The following is a 23,473-nucleotide window of genomic DNA, read 5'->3' as shown; positions in this document are numbered from 1 at the left end:
AGGAGAGATTTGGAGAGCATATTGAATGAGGTGGGGATGTGAGCTTCTGAGGCATTAGTTATTGTGGTTTGAATGAAGTTGGACAGGGTGTTAATGGATTGGGCATCAGTGAGAGTTGTAGGGATTGTGAGAGGGATTTGGTGATGTGTTCAAGGTAGCCTGACCAATTGGCTTTTGTGAAGTTAGGTATTAGACGTGGAGGAGGTAGATTTAAATGAGGGGAATCAGAGTATTTGGAGTAGGATGGGAAGATGATCACTGCCGGTACTACGAAGGTAGGAAATCTTAAGGATATAGATTAGGGTGTTGAGGGAAATGATAGTATAGTATGTGCTTTGGCTGGGAGGGTAGGAGGGACATAGCAAGAGCATAAGGGACAAGTCAAGACAGTTGAGGAAAGCATAGAGGTAAAATGAAATGGTGTATGGCTTTTAGTGCCAGGAGTGTCCGAGGACAAGTTTGGCTTGCCAGGTGGAGATCTTTTGAATTGATACTCATAGGCAAACTGTGTGTTGTGATGATGAAATGATGATGAAATGATGATGAACAAGAGAGAGACACACACACATAGACACACACACACACACACGCACGCACGCGCGCGCGCGCGCGCGCGCACACACACACACACACACACACACAGCCCCCATGCCAGCGAAATTAATCAGTTATGGTTAAAATTCCTGACGCTACCAGGAATCAAACCCGGGCCCCCTGTGACCAAAGGTCAGCATGCTAACCATTTAGCCATGGAGCCGGGCAGTGTAGAGGTGTTGGATCAAGTTAGGTGAGTGGCTATTGTGGTTGAGATCTGCTAGAAATATGACATGACAGAAAGTGGTATGAAGGTAGATCATGCATTCTATGAGTAGTGGAGTTATGATAAGGGAGTAGATGGTGGTGTAGTGCAGGATTCAGGAAATAAAGTACATAGTGGCAGTGATAGATTCAGAAAAGGAGTGAGAAGATGAGAGGGATGCAGATTCCGGTAGAGAGGTTTGGACATACATTAATGGCTGTAACCCCAATACCTATATCGAGAGGATGAGAAGCTCGATGGAGGGTATAACCGCATATGTGGGTGGATTAGTGAGGATGGAGCGTAGTCTTCTTTAGGAGAATGGAGTGGAATAGGTATTACTGGATGAGAGTCAAGAGGTGAAGGCAATTTTTGGATAAGGACTGGATGCTGAGGAAGGTGATAGATATAGGAGGAGAGGATTTGATTTGGTTGGGCCAACTATCCATACATAAACAAGGATTTCTAGGCAGTGGAATTTGAAATAAATGTGTAGGCTGGAGTGTGTTGGCTGGAAGTAGAGTTTTAAGGTTAGGTTTGCTGCTGCCAGTATATGGGTGAGGATAATTGAAGGTGATAAGGGGAAATACAGAGGAGGGATAAGATGAAGAACCTCTCGATATCCTTTATTGAGGGTGGAGAGAAGATGGTGTTTATGAGAGTGGTTAGAGGGTTGACTGTTTTGAATGGGACAACTAGATCTAGGCAATTTTTGGGAGTGGGAGGACAGGCTTTTATTTAAAGTCAAAAACTTCATTATTGGTTCCATATTGAATCGAGATTCACAAATAGACAAGGGAATTATAAGGTCCACCTATTCAATACTGAAGAAAATTATGTGATAGATACTACAAATCTGTTAAATCTTCACATTTCATTTATTTAGTCATATGGGACCGGTTTCGACGACAATTGTATGTCATTGATCATTCTCACATGTCTCAATGAAGCCCTCATTTTTCTAATTAAGCATACAATTTTTGTCGAAACCAGTTGCATATGACTAAATAAATGAAATGTGAAGTTTTAACAGACTAGTAGAATCTATCACATAATTTTTTTCAGTATTGAATAGGTGGACCTTATAATTCCCTTGTCTATTTGTGAGGACAGGCTTTGCAGAGATGGAAATGTGTGTGGTGGGCCTGACTGCAAGTTTTGCAGTGAGGTGGTGACTGGATATTTGAGCAATTATTAGTAGGGTGGGATTGTGTGCAGTGCCCACAGACTGGCTGCATTGTATGATACTGTGCATCAAACCAGTCTGTGGACAGAAGACCCTAAAAAACAACATCCCTTATGAACATTTAAATACGCCATTGCATTTGCAATAGTTTAGTCAGATAATGGCTGTACCTGACCAATCTTGTAGACCTCAGATGTGACAGAATGCTCATGTGTGACGAAGCACACAATGCTAGACATGGTGACCAATGATGAGTTACAAATATTCATAACAAACATATAGAAAGGTACTAAATTAGGCAAACATTTAAAATCCTTTATGAAATACTGGAGATTATCAGTATTATGTCTTATCTCAATAATACGCAAAGAAAGCTCAAAAGTTTCTTTTGCACAAAAACTGAAGTTATCAGTATTCACTGAATGATTCTGAAAATTGCATAGGCCTATTCAAGCACTGTTTGATGCTGAAAATATACTTTATCATAAGATTTTTCTTGAATTTAAATTCCCTGATTCTTTAGCTCTCTTTTCTTAAGGTCTGAAGGGGTTACGATTGACGATCTCAGCTGCCATTTCAGTTTCATTGCTTTTGGTCCCTTTTCTAGAGATTTTATTGAATTTTTATAACAAGGCACTTGGAAAAGGATGTTTTTAGCATTAATATCATGCTTTAAAATGAGAGATCTTGCTATGAAGAGAAGAACTGGTACTTGAAATGTTTTTGAGCGTCTTCTTCTAAATCAACTTCTTCTCTGATAATCTGAAAGTCAAAAAGAGAAGAATATGTTTCAGAATATGCATTCATTTAAAATATGTATGCACACAAACAAGCTTAATATGATGAAACCTTTAAAAGTTGGGCAAGTAGGGAAGGAGGTCAATAAGTTTTGTTAACATTTCTTAGACAAGCCGTGCATGTCAAGAAAATTGTCTACATTGACATATGATGCCTATGATAATGAAGTCTTTATTAAAATTAAATATTACACTGAATGAGAACATAAAAATATGTTGTATAAAGCTACAAAGACTTTACCTAATGCTTTGATACACAGATATGAGATGCCCAGAAGACCTGGAGCAGTAGTAGTTCATTAATGAATAATGGACAATGATTATTGTTGAGCATTGCCTTCAGTCTTGTAATGAAGAGAGGTTTATAGTAGGCCTATAATTTTTATATCTTAATTTCTCATGTGTGAAACAGCTTTTAGAAATCAGTTTTTCCTTATTTTTTTGAGAGTAATACACATGTGACTGGTAAGAAAGTTACACTCTGAATATTTTTAGTTAAACAAAGGACCTAGGATTATGAAAAAATGTAAAGAGATAGGAAAACTGTATTTTACATCCATGAACTATGTTAAATTACACTATAATTTTAATATTTTGTTGATGTATATTATGGACTAAGGATATCATCAATTCATGCATGTGTGTGTAGGCAAAACTGTCTAAGAAACTGGGTCCTTGTATTATCTGTAGAAATGTGTGCCTTAGGGTTTGTATATAAGAAAGTGATATCAAATAAAGTCTTATTCTAAGAATTTGCTTCAGCAAGGAATCTAGAAACAACTACACTCAGGATAACTCTGAAAATCATAGTGAAAACAGGAAGAATACATTACTATACAATGTCAATATGCTACTCAGCACAAATCACAGGCACTAAATCAGTATCACTTATGGTTCACTTGTTAACATGTTAAAACATGTGATCAATGTTTAAGAAATAGGAAAAAAAGACAGTTTAACAAACTGGATGTAGAACTTCACATATTGTTTGAAAGAAAATAGATATGCACCATTTAAGTGAGAGAGAATATTTTCTTATAGGACATATTTCTACGGAGTGTACATTGTGCTGTCGAAAAAAGCAAGGATAAATTTATGAAAATCTCCCATGGCACTACAGCCCTGATGGTCCTCAGCCTGCCAAATGACCACTGTTTGACATGAAGGCCTGCAGTTTATGAGGTGGTGCATGGTCAGCATGACAGAACCTCTCAGCTCTTAATCTTGGCTTCTTAGACCAGGATCGCCATGTTACCATTAGGTAGCTCCTGAATTGTTCTCACGTAGGCTGAGTTGACTTTAAACCAATCCTGAGGTAGAGGTAAAAGTCTCTGACATGTCTGGGAATTGCATCTGGGGCCTCCTAGTAGGTTGTTTTTGCTAGTTGCTCTACGTCGCACCGACACAGATAGGTCTTATGGTGACGCTGGGACAGGGAAGGGCTAGGAGTGGGAAGGAAGTGGCCGTGGCCTTAATTAAGGTACAGCCCCAGTGTTTGCCTGGTGTGAAAATGGGAAACCACGGAAAACCATTTTCAGGGCTGCCGACAGTGGGGTTCGAACCTACTATCTCCCGAATACTGGACACTGGCCACACTTAAGCGACTGCAGCTATCGAGCTCGGTCCTCCTAGTAGGTAGATTGTGGGGCCAGCACAAACATATCAGGAGAAGTGAGTTAATCTCAATGACAATGGATGTTTCTTCAATTTTATATATCACATTTTTTCTATTTTGGACAGACAGTAATATAGATCATACTTTGTTATTACATGTATATGCTTATGACATATTGTACAACTGTATGCAACATGCAAGTCTTATATTTCAATCTCAGACAACTATTATGCCACACGGCACATTACCCACCCACTTTCTGACTGTCTTATCACCTCTAAAGCATAGAAAGGTTACTAGAAGGAAAACAACCACTATATCATTGATGATCCAACCATATAAACAGCTGGATTCCATTTACATATACGTCAGTAGAATACATTAAACTAAATCAGGACTGGTCAAGGCAGATGTGGTGCTCTACACTTGGAGACAGATGAAAACTTAAGTTGCAAGGGAGAAGGACTGTGCATAAACAGAGTTTGGCTCACAGTACTTGGAAACAAGCAACAGCCCGACAACAAAATGTATCCACAATTCTCTGGTTTGGGTCTGGTTGTGTGTGCCGTCTTCATCATTAGCATTCATCATGTGTAGGACCCCATTCTCATACATGTGCAGGTCGCCTCCATGCAATCAACTAGAAGGACTTGCACCAGGCCCCTTCTGAGGCCACACACTATTAGTTGTAGGTATTATGGCAGATACAAGCAGTTAGTCAGTTGAAGAGCAATAAGAGGCAAGTGTATTGGTGCATGGGAGACTGCATACGGGTCAAACAATGGGCTGTATTATGAGTGCATTTCAGGAATGTTTTAAAAATACTCCTTCCACAAAAGCAACACTACTTGATTGGGCAAAGTGTACATTCCTTCTTGGCTCAGTTTTTCTTAAAACAGACCGTAGAGTAGATGAAAGATATAATGCTTGGCAACATGTGAGGGTGCAGCCAGAGAGAAGATGAGGAAGAGGACTTCCAAGGCTGGAGTGGGAGGAATATGCAGAGAGGATAGTGGCTAGATGCGGAAGTGCATATGCAAGATGGCTGAAAAACTACAAAACCTGACACCACAAGCAGTTTCAAGAATGAAGAAAGATATTTGTTAGTATCATTATTGATATATCTTTTATACACTGCAGCCAGTTAATAAAAAATTCTCCTAAAATGGTCATTTCATAACTGTGTTATACCTTCCAATGAAGCAACACCAATGTAAATCCACTATATGCATTTGAAGGCCACTGAAATTTGTTTGTCAATGCTAGAACAAGTCTGGGCCCAGAGAGATGAGCTAATGGAAAGGGGTTATTAAAATATACGGTAAGTAAAGAGAAATCATTGTTTTATTATATACACAAATCTTGGGAATTTGCAAGTCCTATTGTAAGATTCAGAACAATGTCAACACAGAAATTTGGTTTACTGGAGAAAATGAAGTCCCCATTTTATAACTGAACTGGAACAGAATTCACCACGTTATGTTGTTGAAGGGTGTGGCAGCAACCACCCAGTTTGGTCCTTACTTTTTTCATAGGCCTGTTAATACTGCAACTTATTGAAGAATGCTGGAGATATGACTAATATCACAGCTAACCAACAAAGGCCTGGTGAATGATTTTTGGCAGCAACATGATGGGACTCCAGCACACTTCACATTGTCGGTGCAAAAAATTTTGAATGAAAATTTTCCAGGCCAAGGACTGACTGCGGTTCATGGACATTACCAGCACCAATTACATCAATCTGCAATCCACTTTCTCCCAGACAACTCGTTTCGGGGTATCATCAAGGAACATGTGTTATCGCACTGCTACTACATCAATGGTAAGAGGTGGAGGGCACTGGAAGAAGCATTCACCACAATTAACAAACAAATTCATTAGCAAATTTGTCAAGGGAAATTTTAATTATATTACCACATTCTTTGAAATCACTAATGAAAAGGTCAGCTAAACAATTGATAGGAAATCTGACACATGGGCAACAGCCCTAAATGCAGACAAATAGTAACTGATGACTTATTGATTGGAATGATACACTGAGCAGAATAGCTTCCACTAATAGTGGCCACGGCTTTACTATGGCTTTACACCTGTGTAAATGGGATTTGTTGCACTGGTCCCACCATTGGCTGTCCTGAGAATGGTTTGCTGTGGTTTTCCATTCTCCTCACTGAGGCGAATTCAGGGGATTTGCATTTAGGCAAAGGCTGCTCCCCTCCCACCTTCTCTGCACCTTAAATCACCACAACACATCTCCCGAACTGAAAGAGGGTATCACCTACTTGGCATTAGTAAATGTTGCAACGGAGACCACATATGACATAGAGCTGTATTAGTTCATATTTCAAGAATCGAGGAGGCTATACAGATACACTGAACTCTTTCCGACTAGAAAATAAAATAAGCATAAACAAAACCGCGTGACTTTGACTGTTTCCCACTTTCTTCCATCTTTGTTTGCCCAGCAAATAATCCATATCTAAATTTAAAAATATGAGTTGTTTCTGAAAATTTGAAGTTTATAGTATAACACACTGAATGCGAAATAATTTTATCAATTGAAAATTATATTATTGTTCTAAGCTTCTGATCAATAACTTAAATAACCAGTATCTGCTCACCGAAATCTCTATTTAACTGGTATTGGTAACTGTCAGCCTCAAGGAAAGCCACGTGCGCAATTGTATGACCTTGAGTCAGCTCACTTTAATAGCCGGTGTTTTAAAGCATAAGTGAGGGAATCTTCTGAAAAGTGGAAAGAAGACTATTGTCTTAAACACATTTAATAAGTTTATGGAAACATATTCCAACAGTTCAATTGACGATATTGGGAAATTAACATCAGAATTCACCAGTGTGTCTGTTTCGAGTATTTACAGTGCGTGGAAAGAATTTTCTAGTACCAGCTGTGTTATCATACCTAGCAAAATAGGCCATGTGTTAGAAGTGTTTTGGATGTGGAGTGCGATGAATATGTTCATCTGCTATACAGGGGAACGTACACATATTTCTTTTAAAACAATGAACCCCTACAATTAACAAAGTGTTATCGGCTGTAAATTCTGATTCTGAACCGCCCAGATTAAAAAAAAATCCTTCCTGCACATGCTATTGAAGAAATAGATTTGGAGTGCATTTCTAGAAATTGAAAAAAGAAATAAAAAAAATAAAAAAGTGTACTGGATAGAGATGATATTACATTGTGGCATAGTTGTTAATTCCACATGATAAGAGAATTTAAACAGGGGCAGAAATGTTACTATTTGGATCAGACATGGATTAATGAAGGACACAGGACAACAAAGACATGGCGGGACACCACCGTAAAGTCAAAGAAACAGGAATTTCGTTTGTGTTTAAGCACAGGGCTAAAAAATCCAACAAGGAGAACTAAGCAACTGATAGTGTTACACATTGGAAGTGATGACAGTTTTATGGAGGGTTAGACAATGCTCCTTAACACAGTGTGAAGTTAGAACAGATCCCAAACAAATCCTGGAAGAATGCTGAAGTAATTTCCTGGCGGAGAAGTAAAAATGCAACATGCGATAAAGGACTTGTTAAAACAAAATTACTGGAATTGGTGAAGACTCACAGGCCTCGGTTCGAGAAATACATAATAGATGGCTTAGCTGAACAAGCGGGCCACAGTGTACTCAGGCTGCACACATATCACTGTGAACCTTGCAGTGCCATGGATACCATAGTTGAAAAAATGGTGATCAATTTAGGAGAGATGGTGTGGAGCCAGATCAAACATTATGTTTCCAGCCTTAACCAAATCAAACCCTACGGCACTAAAGCCTTTGAAGTGCCTTGGCCTACCAAGCTACTGCTGCTCAGGCTGAAGGCCTGCAGTTTATGAGGTGTCATGTGGTCAGCACAATGAATCCTCTCGGCCGTTATTCTTTGCTTTCTAGACCACTGCCACTATCTCACCGTCAGATAGCTCCTCAGTTCTAATCACGTAGGCTGAGTGGACCTCGAACCAGCCCTCAGGGGCTTGGCCTACCAAAAATCCCTGACCTTGCTGGGAATCAAACCCAGGGCCTCCGGGTAAGTGGCAAGCATGCTACCCCTACACCATGGGTCTGGCAGCCTTAACACCACTTTCAAACTTTGTGACATGCGTAAACATCTTGATATTTTGATTTAACAGCTGATCAATGGCATTCCTAAGTTCAGCATGTGGTGTATGAAGAGGAAAAGATATTGAACCTTGAAGTGCCATGGATACCATAGTTGAAAAAATGGTGATCAATTTAGGAGAGGATTCTAGCGATGCATGTGAGAGCAAATTGTCCGATCTACAGGGAGTCGAAACTCTCACAAGTTTGGATTAACGAAATAATGAAATGTCATGAAAGTATGCATACTTTATAATATTCATAGCAAATATATTTTACAGCAATGATTATGTATTTTTATTAAAGCATCTCAAACATTTTCATATATCTACATCCGTTTATTTTCATTTTTGTTTATATTGACGTAAAGAGAGCCAGCAAGACACATGGACATGCAGAGTGATACAAAATGTTTCATTATGTCTACTTTACTCATTCATAAGAAATACAGTATTATTATTTAGTGATATGGCAAATTATTGCCCACATGGTACATTAAGTGCATCAAATCAAACCAAAAGTGAGGCACTTAGAATAAAACTGTTCACTACTGTAACAGGACATAATATATGAATCCTTACTTACTAGGCTAACTATCTGTGTTTAATCTCTCACAAATGCAGCCACATCAAGGAATTGTGAGACAGGTGGATTTGAATCCCACCGTTAGCGAACATTGACAATGAAATATATTCTCTGTTTTCTAATTCTATATTCAGGTAAATGCTAGGATAGAGGTCTTCATATGGACCACGACTGCTTACTTCTCATACTTAGCTTACTGGTAAATTAATTACATAAGTTTGCATCAGAAATGATACCAGAAACAACACATTATTTCAGACACATTACATACAAGCAGTTAGTATTCAAGAGCTAGTAATCTCTATGTTGCATGGTCCTAAATTAAGAAGATGACAATGAGTTTGTGTAGTAACATGTCACAAAGTGTTAGTACATCTGAGGAATAACTTCTTTCTTATTACTATTCTCTTTCTCTTAAAATGTTTGGATGAAGAAGCTCTCTTGTTGTGGAAAGGTGGTTTTCCCCCCCTCACTATTGATGATAGAAGATAACATTAATTTGGTTTCTGTAGTATTAGGAAATATTCACTTTAGCATCATGTATTTTTTTTTTTTTTTGGTAGAAATTAGGAAAACTACAGCTATTAATTACGTACCTCCAAACCCCTAGATATTATCAAACCACAGTAATTCTCATAGTTTCTTCTGCTAGATTTTCTGAGACAGCGATATCTGAGATGACTTCCACAGCTGGAGGCACTTCTATATTTGCCAGTGGAATATCAGTTTCATGAGGAATGAAAGGCTCTGTACTGGGCAGTTTCTCCTTTTTATGATGCTGGATTAAACTGTAGGAAAAACAAGTCATCATTACAACACATTTAACAATTATGGCATTGAGTGTGAGACTGGGCTATGCCAAGAATTTGGTAAATTTGAGTTAGCTGTACCGTCATGTAAGGCATAAATTCATCTTCCAGCGTGCATGATATCAAACACTTACTTTATGTGAATTACTCATCTCACGTTTAAGCTGTGAGACAGTGAGTTATGCCAAATAGATAAAAGCATTCATGATGTTCACTGCCTGTTGGCTATACAAACTGGCTAATAGATGTGCCTGTTCTCAAATACCGGTATGTGTTAGTTGTATACAACACGATAGATGGTGAAGGAGAAGTGATAATGAGTAGTTACGAAAAAAGAAATATAAATGACGATATATAGAAAAGGAAAGGAGCTTAAATGCATAGAATCTCAAGATGAAACAAATAAGTTAGGTCCTGCAAAGCAGCAAGGTGTTGGATGTGAATGCAGTATGAAATCAACTGCAACTAATGTGAGCTGGTGTAAATACCACGTACTTACAAAAACTGAAAATGATTAAATATTCTGTGTGTTCTATAACACGGGTAACTATCGTGCAAAAAATTTTTATTTATTTATTTTTTTATTTGAACTTACAAGTCAGCAAGAATGCAGTGGCATTTACTCAAATAAAATAATTAATGAAAATTGAAGAAGAATCTACGTTGAAAAATTCCTGTGCTACAGGAAGACAAATTAATAAAGCTAAATACAAGGATTTGATGTCTCTTCTACTGTATGTACTGCAGAATTACCATTTGCTCCAGCCAGATTACTAGAGTACAGCTGAGGATGTCGAGGAAGATCTAAATACCTTTTGTGAAGGAGCAAAAGATGTATAGTAACCAGGTAATTAAGGTGATTTTTTGTTAAGTACTGTATTAGACTGATGGGAAAACTGATAGAAGGGCAGAAAGATGGGATGATGCTTTTCTTCACATGATAGGCCTATCATAATTAGTTGGAGGAAAGAAAACTTTGTAACAAAAAGAAAAGGAGCTAAAATTACAAAGGAGATGAATCAATTGCAATGCAAGATTATTTTGTTTGTTTGCAGGTGACAAGGGCCTAAGTAGCTGATTAAATGATGGAATTACATACTGTAAGTAATTTTCCTAGAGAGACTGATATGCATTCTGTGAGATGGTAAACAATAATATATATTAACAGGAACATTTTTCACTTTACAAAGGCAAACACAAAGCACAAAATGCCTCAGTTCCATCTAACTCTGGAATAGACCACTCTTTCACTCACTGCCTCAATTTATTTACAAGACACTTGTTTGGAAAATATAAATGACATTTAGATGCAGATATAGGATACAATGCTTTATTAAACTGAAGGTATTCACATATAGACAGGAATCAGTCAAGTAATCTAATGGGTATATACCCAGTACAATGATTCGAAAAATAATTGTTCACTATGAGAACAAATCATGGTAGTACACCAAAGGTATTGTCAAGGACTGAAATGAGTTCTATTTGCATTTCATGCGGATTGCTTGTGTGGAAGTACCATTAAGGGATGTACATGTTCATCATTCATAGATGCAAGACACTGAATAAATCCTTAGTAGCAGTGTGAACCACAGAGCTCAGGTTGACTTCACTAGAAGTATCATAAATTTTTTTATCATGCGACAGGTTGTAAGCACTCCACAGGTGTTGCTATGCACCATCCAGAAACATGTCATGGCAACTGGGGGAATACCTGTGTCCAACAAAACCACATCCAGATTGCTAGTAAGCAGGATCCGTTGTTGCAGTGTCCTTTATGATGACTAACATAAAGACCTTAACATCGCAAAGCATGTTTGAACTACTCACAGAAATGAGCAGCACTGCAGCTTTTGGACTGGTGACAAGTCACAGTTTTGTCTGAGTATAGACTAAGACCAAATCTGAGTTTGGAGACATCCTGGCCAGCGCAGTGATTCATGCTTCAACGTAGATTTGCGCACTGCCCTAACAAGAGATGTGATGTCATTTCCTACGATTCCTGCTCCCCACTAGTAGTCCTTGAAAGAAGTCTGATGGTCCAGCAATACACCCAGAAAGTTCTGCAGTCATGAGTGCTTCCCATCCTTGCACAGCACAACAACCCCATTTTCCAGGAGAATAACATCCGGGCTCATGCAGTAATATGGGTATCTCTGGCAAGTCTTCGTGATGCCAACATGTTTTCTTGCCCAGCAAGTTTTCCAGACCTCTCGCCCATTGAGAATGTTTGTGACCAGATCAGATGGCAACTTCAGCATGTCTGGAGCGTCAGTTGTGGTGATGTGGTGGACAAAATCTTATTTTATCTAATAATGGTTGTCCTGAGCAAAGTTTGTGTTCAAATTAAGTATTTCCAGCACTGAATATTTTGAACCAGTCTAACGCTATTCTAATAATAAACCTTTTCACTTGTCCCCATAGAGGATATTTTGAGAAGTTGTTCGAAAATATCATCTAGTTGCTAGACCTGAGCTGTAATCAGTTTATGTGGATCCACTCATTTAGCAGATGGAGATGGAATATCAGTGCAGGTTTGGAAGCACCAGAATGTGGTGATGTGGTGGAGAGAAACTTATTTTATCTAAATGATAGTCTTGAAAGAGTGTGAGTTTTCTGGACAAATAGAGCTCTCCTCTTCAACTAATGATATTTAAAACTACATAAATAAAATAGGTAATTGTAGCTGGCCTCTCACTACAGAATTAGAACCTTTAAGAAAATCACAATGGTTCTTTAAAATCTGTTGTTTATATTTGCAACACATATGCTCTTTTCAGCAACACCTAACACCATTTCAATCATCATCATTGTTGTTGTCATCATCATAACCATCATCATAAGTAATCAGTCACCAGACTTGTTAGTTGCCATGAAATTCCTCCTTATTTGGTGGTCTTTTGCAGTTACCTTCACTGCTGCATAAATGTCTGTTTCTATCTCATTCCCTATTTGTCTGATGAATTTGTATATCAGTTGTTCACATGGTGTCTATCCTTCATTGAACCCTCTTGCTACTGTCCGTATAAGTGCAGAATGGCACATTGCACGTTCTCACCAGGACCACTTGTGACTGATGTGTTCTAAACATACTAGTTTACCATCTCAAGGACTTTAAAATTAAAGATCTTAACCTTCCAAAAGATTTTCATCCTCCTAAAAAAAGCACCACATTTCCAATCTTCCTGTTGGTCAACCGGATACAGCATAAACTGTTGGAATAATAATCATGTTATTTGCTTTATGTCCTACTAACTACTTTTATGGTTTTCAGAGATGCTGAGGTGCCAGAATTTTGTCCCACAGGAGTTATTTTACATGCCAGTAAATCTACAAACACAAGACTGACGTATTTGAGCACCTTCAAATACCACCAGACTGAGGCAGGATCGAACCTGCCAAGTTGGGGTCAGAAGGCCATTGCATGAAACATCTGAGCCACTCAGCTCAGCATAAACTGTTGGAATGGAGGATGTAGTGTTTCGTCTCATCATTTAGTGGATATGTTTGACAGTTATTAACAATTGATGAATAGTGTTGTATAAGGTGTTTTTCAAAATTTGAGGTTTTCTCTCATACTATGAAAAGAAGAATAGCAGCATCAGTTGAAAAATTTTGACTATCGAAATCATGCTCATAACTATACTCTTTAACTTGCTTATGTAACTACAAGTCACATAATGGCATTATGATTACACAGTCAAGAATATAATGTGCAAAGTTGTCTTATCGAAGTACTGGAGTGGTCTAAAAGAAGAGAGTCTTCATTTGTAAGCTTACGTGGCCAGACACATTACTCCCTAATACATCTTCCAGTGTTGACTGCATCACTGTATTATATCTACACTGACAGATATTTTGTTATGTTATGATGTGACATTTTTAACGACAGTGGCAGGACTGAGGAATTCTTTTTCAAGCTATACCTGCTTCAGTCCTATCATTGCCATTGAAAAGTTACATCATATCTAAGGTGAAAAATTGTGTAGGTATGTAAATTGATGTGGCAAAACAAGAAGAAGCAGTAAATAGTCAAGTGAATTATATTTCAATTTTAGGGGATTTTTGTATCAATTACATTTTTACTAATAATAATAATAAGTAAAAACATATTAATCATGTGGCCTCAGCTACTATGGGCAGCCACTTTGATCTGATGCCATCTAGGCTGCCTGAGCATCAATTTCAATGTTAGAGGCATGCAGCTGTGAGCCTGCTGTCAGGAGATAGTGGGTTCAAACCCTACTGTTAGCTGCCCTGAAGATGGTTTTTGCCTGGTTTCCCATTTTCACATCAGGTAAATGCTAGAACTGTACTTTAATTAAGGCCACGGCCACTTCCTTCCCACTCTTTACCTTTCATATCCCATTGTTGCCAAAAGAACTATCTGTGTCAGTGCGACATCAAAAGAAAAAAAGAAATTCAGCTCCCCATCTTACTCTATCAGGTGGCAGAGTAAACCAGATCTCTCTTGGGTGATCTATGACTGAATTTCAATTAATTTTGTTGGGTAAACACCAAATGTTCCACTAGGAATCCTTTACCTGCCAACATTGTATGACATGGAGTAGGTATCAGATAGAATTCTGAAAGACAGGGAAAAGTCTAACATCCTCTGCTGGGTCTGAGGCTGTGATCTTTATATCTTTTGAACATGCAGGAACATGGTAATTCCAGTATATATATTTGAAAATCTGCTTAACATTCTACTGAATACCTGATGGCGTCTGCATGCAATGGTGACCAGTTAACAACACGCAAAAATGTTAGTGTGCTACAGGCTGTGCTCCAAGATGGATGCAAACAAAATAAACAGCAGTCAGAAGTGGAAATTACAGTTCTTCATGGCATAAATGCACATCATCATCCTGATGCAGAGCTAAGGGAATTGACAGGTGACAGTTCTTTTCCATTTCAAGCTGTTGTGGTTTCCAAACATACGTAGAGAGTGAATTTGCAGTAATTATCCACATTTTTCTTTGTTGACAGTGTTCTCAGTTTTACAACAGGACTTGTAGATGTACAAGGTTTTTATGTATAATAATACAATGATGTCTCTCTATTTATCATTGATAATCCATTGCCATTAGCTCCTCTAACATTGAAAAGCTCATTCCAGTTGTTTTAATCAAATGCATATAATGGATTTACATTGATATTGCTTCATTGGAAGAATTACACAGTTTTGAAATGATGACCATGGAGGAATCTTTTTATTGACTGGCTATAATGTATAAACACTGACAAATATAATTCTTCTTCTTTCTCAAAACTCCTATTGCTGTTAGATGTCCGAGTCTTTCAGCCATCTTGCATATGCTTTCCCATCCTGTGTGGCGTGACATATCTTTGGTAATGCATTTCCTCAACTAGCCACAACCCTCTCTGCATATTCCTCCCACTCCAGCCTTGGAAGTTCTCCCCTCACCTTCTCTCCAGTTGTGCCACCATCACTGCCTTTGGTTTCCTTTAATCTCCCATCCTGCAAAACATCCTCTTCTGGACTGTCTCAGTTACAGATACCTGTCGGAACAAAGTTCATATGGTGGTGTTCCTGACACTGTTCCTCCTTGCTTGCCCATTTTCTCCTCAAGTACTTCTTTTCACTATCCTCTAGTTGGCTGTTTCGTTCTCCAAAAGGGTCAGATACTCAGTGGCATATAATAGTATTGGCTGAAGATGGTTTTATAAATTCTCACCTTTGTATCTTTTTTGATCTGCTTCTTTCCAATTATTGTTCAACTAAGCTGACTTGCCTCCTGGCATGGCAGTTCACTTCTGCACCTGATTTTCCAACTGAAGTGGTTACTTTTCCAAGGTATTCAAATCTGGTAAGTTGTTCAAAACTCTTTCCATCCCACTGGATATCTAGTTTTTTATGTGGCTGATGTTTTGATACTATCAGCACCTTACTCTTCTCTACACTTAGCCCAAATCCATGATCTCTAATGGTGTTTACCAACTTGACCACTGCCAGCTACAGATATCCCTAATTTCCTACAATAAAGACTATCAGTATACACAAGTCACTGTATGTACGCTGGCCTAATCTCAAATTTTCCCACCAAGCATCACACTGTCCCCCCTTTTACTATCTTTGAGTACCAGTATCTGGTCAAATCAAACAGGACAATAAAGACAAGAGGTCTGCAGCTGTCTTCCTGTTTGACAATGTTTTCTATTGGGAACTCTTGGGAGAGCTCACCAGCCAGTCTGACTATTCAGGGTATATTCCTGTAGAAACTTTTGATTCTATTCAGAAGTACTACAGATATTCCACCTGTCAGCAGTGCTCTCCACAGATGATGCCTTGGCATGGTGTGGAAAACTTCTTGCAATTATTGTTTTACTTTCTCTGAGAAAATTATCCATGACTTGATGAAAGGTAAAAATGATGTCTTGAGTTTGGCAGTTCTTCTTGAAGGTGGTTTATTTTCCTACATTACCCTCTGCTTTATCTCTTGAGTTTCCATGCAAGAATACTAGTGTAGAACTTGAAGACTATTGAGGACAGGTATACTGCTTTGCAGTTTATGCAGGGTGTTTTACTAGCTTTCTTATGATTGGAGCTATTGTATTAATTTCCCAGTATCTTGCCATGCACCCTTGCAAATTTGGCATACCCCTTGGGCAACTATGACATCTTCCATTTTTATAATTTATGGTGCAATTTCATCTGTTCCTACTGCCTCCCAAAATCTATCTTTTTTAATGGCCATCCTCACTTCAGTATGCCATGCTATCTCTATACATTCTTCATTCTCTTCTTTTTTCTCCTTATTCTGCCCTGAATATTGCTGTTGAATCATCTTAACATACTCATACTCTCTCCATAACTATTCTCCCTGTATCATCATCAATGCTCCTTACTTTCTTCCCATATTCTCCTTGTAAACATTTAACTGTCTACCAGAAATTTCTTTGATTAATTAGTTTTCCTGGAATTTCTGTTCAAAATCTTCCCTTGATTTCTCTTTTGCTTGTATTAGTACACACTTCAAATTATTTCCTTTCTGCGCAGTGCTGCCAGGTTCCAGATTTTTTTTTTTTTCTGTTACCCATTTCTCACAAGCAGCTTCCTTCAGTTTAATTTTATGCATCACATCATTTCACCACCTTGTTTGCTTATTGTAAGTTCTTATAATCTGGGTCCCATATACTTTCCTAACATTGGCTAATAGTGTCTCTTTCAATATTTTCCACCAAAGTTCTATTTGCTCCTGTATGAGTCCTTCCATTCTGTCGATCTTTAATTCTTCAAGCACATATTTCTGATATCTTTTCTACTTCTCTCAGCTTCACAAATTTAATTCTCTCATAAGGAATTTCCATCCATAATCTTAAGAAGTGGAGTATAAGTTTCATGATGAGGAGTCTGCATTCATTTTCAGCTCACTAATTCTGTACACTCTTAAAATTTTTAATCATGTATCTCTCGGTCCTGCGGTACATACAGTTATTAACCGTAATCTTGACCCCTCTACTTTCCGACTTATAGGTGATCTGGCTGACATCCTTATGTAGAAAAAAAAACACATTTTCAACTTGAATTTTTGATCTGTCCATTGTTTCTTGAAGTTCTGATTAAAATTGTTCCATTTCAAACTGTTCTGCATCCTGCATTGATGGAATAAGAGATTCAGTCTCTTCGAGTTCTATGTTTATTTTAATGATTCTGGAATTTACAAGCTCCAAGCTAGTGACTATCTCTGTACCTTCCTTCCATTATAATGCCAAGTTCTGTTCTTCACTCTGCCACATTACTCAACAGCAGAACAAAAAAAGGCAATTGTTGTCATTTAGCAGTTGCTCACCACATTCCTCCTTTTTAATCTCACTCTTAAGTTGTACTTCTTCATTACTTCTACTATTTCACACTCCTTTCCTGTGAGTGATGTTATGTTCCACTTATTTAAAATAATTTTCTTTTTCTTGCCAGGTCTGTTCTTGTTTAACCACCAGGATTTCATTCTATTTTGTCTTGGAATAATAAATTTTGCCTAGGTGGGTGACTAGCTCTACTGAGCTAGCTGGTTGGAGAGGCTGCCTCCCGGGCCAACTGACCTGCCAGTCTTCTGTTGGGGACTCCTCCTCTAGACTTTGAAGATACCTTTTCATCCCACAAGGCAGTATATCCTGAATTGCCTGAAATAGAAGTGCCACCACCTCCACAAGATCCAACCTACCAAAGTCCTTCTCTGCCTTCACCGGTACCCAGGCAAGGGGTCCATTAATAGTCTCCTGATGTAGACAATGTGAAAGTACAGCCAGTGCTTCCATCTCTTTTCAGTTTTCTGAGCAAATAATAAGTTGCTATTGCTGTTGTTGCACGTGTTACATATATTGCTATTTCTTTGCCACAAACAGTAAGTCAGGTATATGTGTGTATATATGCATAATAGACATGTATGATACATTACTTCAAATACTGTATGTTGAGAGGCAAATGCTGGGGCTGTACCTTAATTAAGGCCACGGCCGCTTCCTTCCAACTCCTAGGCCTTTCCTATCCCATCGTCGCCATAAGACCTATCTGTGTCGGTGCGACGTAAAGCCCCTAGCAAAAAAAAAAATGACTACTAGACCCCTTGCAGTGTCTTCTTTGCTTGCTAGGCTAGATTGGTCAGATGGTAGGGCACTGGTTTTCTGAACCCAAGTTGGTGATTTAGATCCCAATTTAGTCTTGGTATTTGAAGGTGCATAAATGTGCCAGTCCCATATCAGGAGATTTACTGGCTTGTTCTCACTCCTGGCACTACAATGTCTTCAGAAACTGTGAACATTTTCAGTGGTATATAAAACCACTAAGATTATTATGTCTACGGGACCTGTGCTACTCCGCAGCATTCTTTATAAATAGGTCAGATAAGGTGTCTTGATATAAAATTTGTCCCTGTGCTGCCTGGGTACTTGTTTTAATGTTTACTTTCAGGATTTGTATTACCTGTTAATTATATGTGAAGTGAATTTTTGTAGATGTGCTTATTATGACAATGAATGATATTTTATGACTTTTTGTTTTGCAATTTGTTTTTATGTTGCACTGAGACAGATGATGGCAGTGAAGGGATAGGAAATGGCTAGCAGTGGGAAGGTAGTGACCATGACCTGAATTAAGATACTGTGCCCGGCATTTGCCTAGTGTGAAAACAGGACCACAGAAAACCACCTTCAGAGCTGCTGACAGTGAGACACGAATCCACTCTCCCAAATGCAAGTTGACAGCTATGTGACCCAAACTGCACAGCCACTCGTTCAGCTTTTATGAAATATTTTGTAACCTAAGAGTCATTGTTGTGTGATTAATTTAATGTTTTAGCTTTATATTATTTTGTTTCACATAGCACTTCATGCTTTTGGCAGCCCAGATTGTCTGGGAAGTAGTAGATTCTTTCAAGTAATAAAAGTAAGTGATAACGATATATATTTACACGTTGCACGTACACAATTCCAGCTGCCATTGGGACTATCACCAATAAGCTAAGCGAACCCAAAACAGTACGTTAAATATTCTCGACAAAGCACGAGTCCACAACTGACAGCTCAGTTATGTAGACTACAGTGAGGAGACATCATACCAGATGATGCATGCATGTGCCACCTGTAGAATTTCAATCACGCACATGGCTGGCAGTGGACTAGCAGGTAGCCTAGAAGTACTGGCAAGCACTTTGGCCATTCAGAATGATACATTTTTCTTTTATAATTTAAAAAATTATAGCAAGAAATTTTTAATGCTTTAAGGGACACTGCATATCTAAAGGACAAGAGATTCATTGGAATGTTGTACTATATCAATAATTTCAGCCATTCTCTTAAACACACGGTAATAGAAAACAGCCTAGTGTTTTAAATGTATAGATTAATATTATACTTGTTATTATTAATATTTCTTGATTATTTTATCAATTTATTGCTTGGTTCCTTGGCTGAATGGTCAGTGTTCTGGCATTTGGTTTACAGGCCCCAGTTTCAGTGCTGCCTTGCCAGGTCAAGGATTTGAGTAATTAACTTGTCTGGTTTGGGGACTGGGCATTTTCAATCATCTTAAGGCACATCTACATCCAACACTTTACCAACCACCATAGAAATATTTAATAGCAAATTTATCCCTTCATATAGGGTTGGCATCAAAGATACCCAGTTGTAAAACTGGGCTTAATCCACATTAGTGCTGAACCCAGGTGATTGGGAAGGTCAGGAAAGGACAAATTTAAAAAAAATATCACATCATTTTTTGAGGTTTTACACTAATTTATTTAGTAACTTTTAAATGAAACTTACCTTCTCAGAGGTGACTCGACAGAGACTGGCTTTTCCTCTGGTGAGACATCTCCAACTCTGTAACATGCAAATGCCTAAGTCACTTATGCTTGAAAAAACACATCCACACACATGTATAGAATGACAAACCATGCATCAGGGAACACCTATATAATAACAAAGTTGTAGAACCCTGTCTAACACAGAGAATCAATCAACCAGTCATCACTGATCAGCCTTAATTGCTGTCATGCATGTAGCATATTCCCCATCAGTTGTTTTTCTAGTCTTTTCTTAAATGATTTCAAAGAACTTGGAAATGTTTTGAACATTTCCCTTGAATAATTATTCCAATCCCTAATTCTTCTACCTATAATTTAATATTGTTCTCTACTTGTCCTTTTCAATACCACTTTTATCCTCATATTATATCTTTTCTACGTTTAAAAGATCCACTCCAGCTTATTTGTCTATTAACATCATTCCATTCCATTTCTCCATGCACAGCTTGGAATATTTCACAATTGTAGGTTTGGGGTTCTCCACCTAATTGATACTTTTTTAGTTTTAATTATATGTATTTATTTTTAAAAGTACATTATGAATGCAGGACTAGTTTCAATCCTCTGCTGTGATCATCATTAGCTGCTAAATGTATCATGAACATAAATATATCAAGATAACAATATATTTCATTTAAATATTACACTATTTAAGATATGTACAGTTCTAAATCATGGTGATAATAATACATGTTAATCTCCTCATCACATATGTGAGTTCATTCAAGATTCACTTTCACACCTCCACATACTAGTTGCAGTAGTTTACATGGAGCATTGTTGATTCAAAATTCACATGCACAGATCTGAGTCTAAATGTTAAGAATCATAAAAGCACTTGTCACCATGAACCATGAATTCAAATCAGTGATGCTGTCACATTTAGTAAAATGGCTGAAATGGTTCTTCTCTAAAAACCAATCTACAAAGGTATGGAAATTCTTGCCATCTACTGACGTCTTGTCTTCTTATGAGTATTGCATTCGTGGTTAGGAGAGAACGTCCCTTAAATAAGTTGGTATAATTTAACTAGTTCTGAACTGTTGACATTTGATCGTGTAACATAGGATATCCAGAATGAAAAACGAAATTTATACTGTTAGAGGATAACTATGAAATTTGTAAGAAGTGTTAGAGTTAATTGTGTGACTTACACTTTATGTCCTGAGCTGGTTGCTTGTGACCCTGTTGAATGTGTTTTGTGAGTCATTATTTATCTGAGATCATTTAAGATTAATTGTCACAATCTTATCTACTGGTTGATTTAAAATTCTCATGCATAGATTGTGTTGTAAAGATTTGTCATCATTTGGTGAGAAAACTGTAAGAGAGTGGTGTGTCAGTGAAATGTACTCAAATTGGTCAGATGTTTAAACAGTCTGTGATAGGATGAATTTAAAATTAGTGATACTGTCATAATGAGCAGAAAGGGGGATGAAATTGTTCCATTTTAAAAGAACGGATGCACATTTGTATGAAAGTCCTTGTCGTCTTATGAGTATTGCATTTGTAGTTAGGAGAGAACATTTCTTAAATAAGTTGGATTAATTTATTTGTGGGCTGTTGACATCTGTTTGTGCAATATTTGTGATATCTAAAATGAAAAAATGTAGTATTAGAGAATGTCTACAAAATCTGTACTAGAGTTTATTGTGTGTCTTACTCTCTTGCTTCCTGACTGGGTTGCTTGTGTCTACATTGGATGTGATCTGTGTATTGCTCCTCGTTAGGCAAGGGCTATTGTTGGGACTGTAGGGTGGGAGGGTTAGAGGTGAAATTTGGAGGGTTAGAGTAGAGGGGAGGAGGTGTGTCTTGAAGGTGGGTCTTGAGGAGTTCTGTGTATGTGTTTCTGCTGTTGTTTAATGATGTCCTTCAAATAATGGTTTTTGATTAGGGTAATGGTAGTGACTTAAAGCATGTTTGCTTTTCCCTGTGATTTCATTCAGATTGTGGTTCAGGTTGACATATTTATCCAATTGTATGTAATATACTTCAATAATGTTGAGCATGGTAGCTTTGGATTGTGTTTTCAGAATTTTCATGTTGCCTTGGATATTGGAAAAATTATGTTTGGAGTCAACCATGCATTGTCCCATAGAGGAGAAATGGTTGTGTTTTATGTTCAGCATACTGGATATTAAAACTCCTACCTGTTTGTCAAACATACTTTGCTTCACAGTTGACACTTTCCAATCTACAGATGCCTGATCAGTTCTATTTGTTATTACTTTTATTGACAGATTTGTGAAAAAGGTTTGAATTGTTATGTGAAGTTTTGAAGGCTATTCTTAGATTACGTCTTTTGAATATGTTAGTGATGTGACAGATACTGGAATTGTTAAAAGGAAAGCTAATGTGAATCTTGAACAAACTCAGATACATGATGAGAACGTTAACATGTATTATTACCATCATAATTTAGAACTGTACATATCTTAAATAGGCCTAGTGAAATATTTTTAATTTAATGTATTGTTATCTTGATATATTCATGTTCATGATACATTTGGCAGCTGAAGATGATCCCAACAGAGGATCGAAACTAGTCCTGCACTCACAATGTACTTTTAAATGTAAATATCTATAATTAACACCATAAAAGTATTGATTAGGTGGAGACCCCTAAACCCACAATTGTGGACTGTTTAACTATCAATACGGTACAGAAATGAAATTGATAATATTTATGACAAGTTTGGAACATAATGGCTTCATTGATTAGCCTGTCTCTTTACTCCCAAGTATTACCAGCCCAAAGTTAGTAATACTTTTATAACACTACTCTTTTGTCAGAAATCATTAGAATGAATTGTGCTGCTTTCCTTTGGATCTTTTCCAGTTCTCATATAAAGTAATCAAGTACTGTATAAAAAATTGCAGCATATTGATGGGGGCTTAGATTTCATGATTGTACAGAAGATTTCTTGAGGGAAATGAACCTTCTTCAACTTTCTTCAGTTCCTTAGTACTTGAAGAGGCAGAGTTTCGTGTGGCATTGGAATTCTCCATCACACCCTATAGATTTTAGGTTACGCTTAGTGAAAATGGTGATCATTTCACTTGTTAGAACTCTCATCCAAAATCAGTCCTGTACAACCTCAGTTCAACAGAACAGTACAAAACATTGTTTGAATATCTCATTGTTGTGAGAAAAACTTGAAGTTTATAAGTCCTTGAGAAATTAAGTGTTTGAAGTGTCTGGTATTCACTAAATTGTCCTATTTTAA

Source organism: Anabrus simplex, chromosome 2, assembly GCF_040414725.1.
Source record: "Anabrus simplex isolate iqAnaSimp1 chromosome 2, ASM4041472v1, whole genome shotgun sequence".
Taxonomy (NCBI): domain Eukaryota; kingdom Metazoa; phylum Arthropoda; class Insecta; order Orthoptera; family Tettigoniidae; genus Anabrus; species Anabrus simplex.
Note: the sequence above shows the minus strand (reverse complement) of the source record.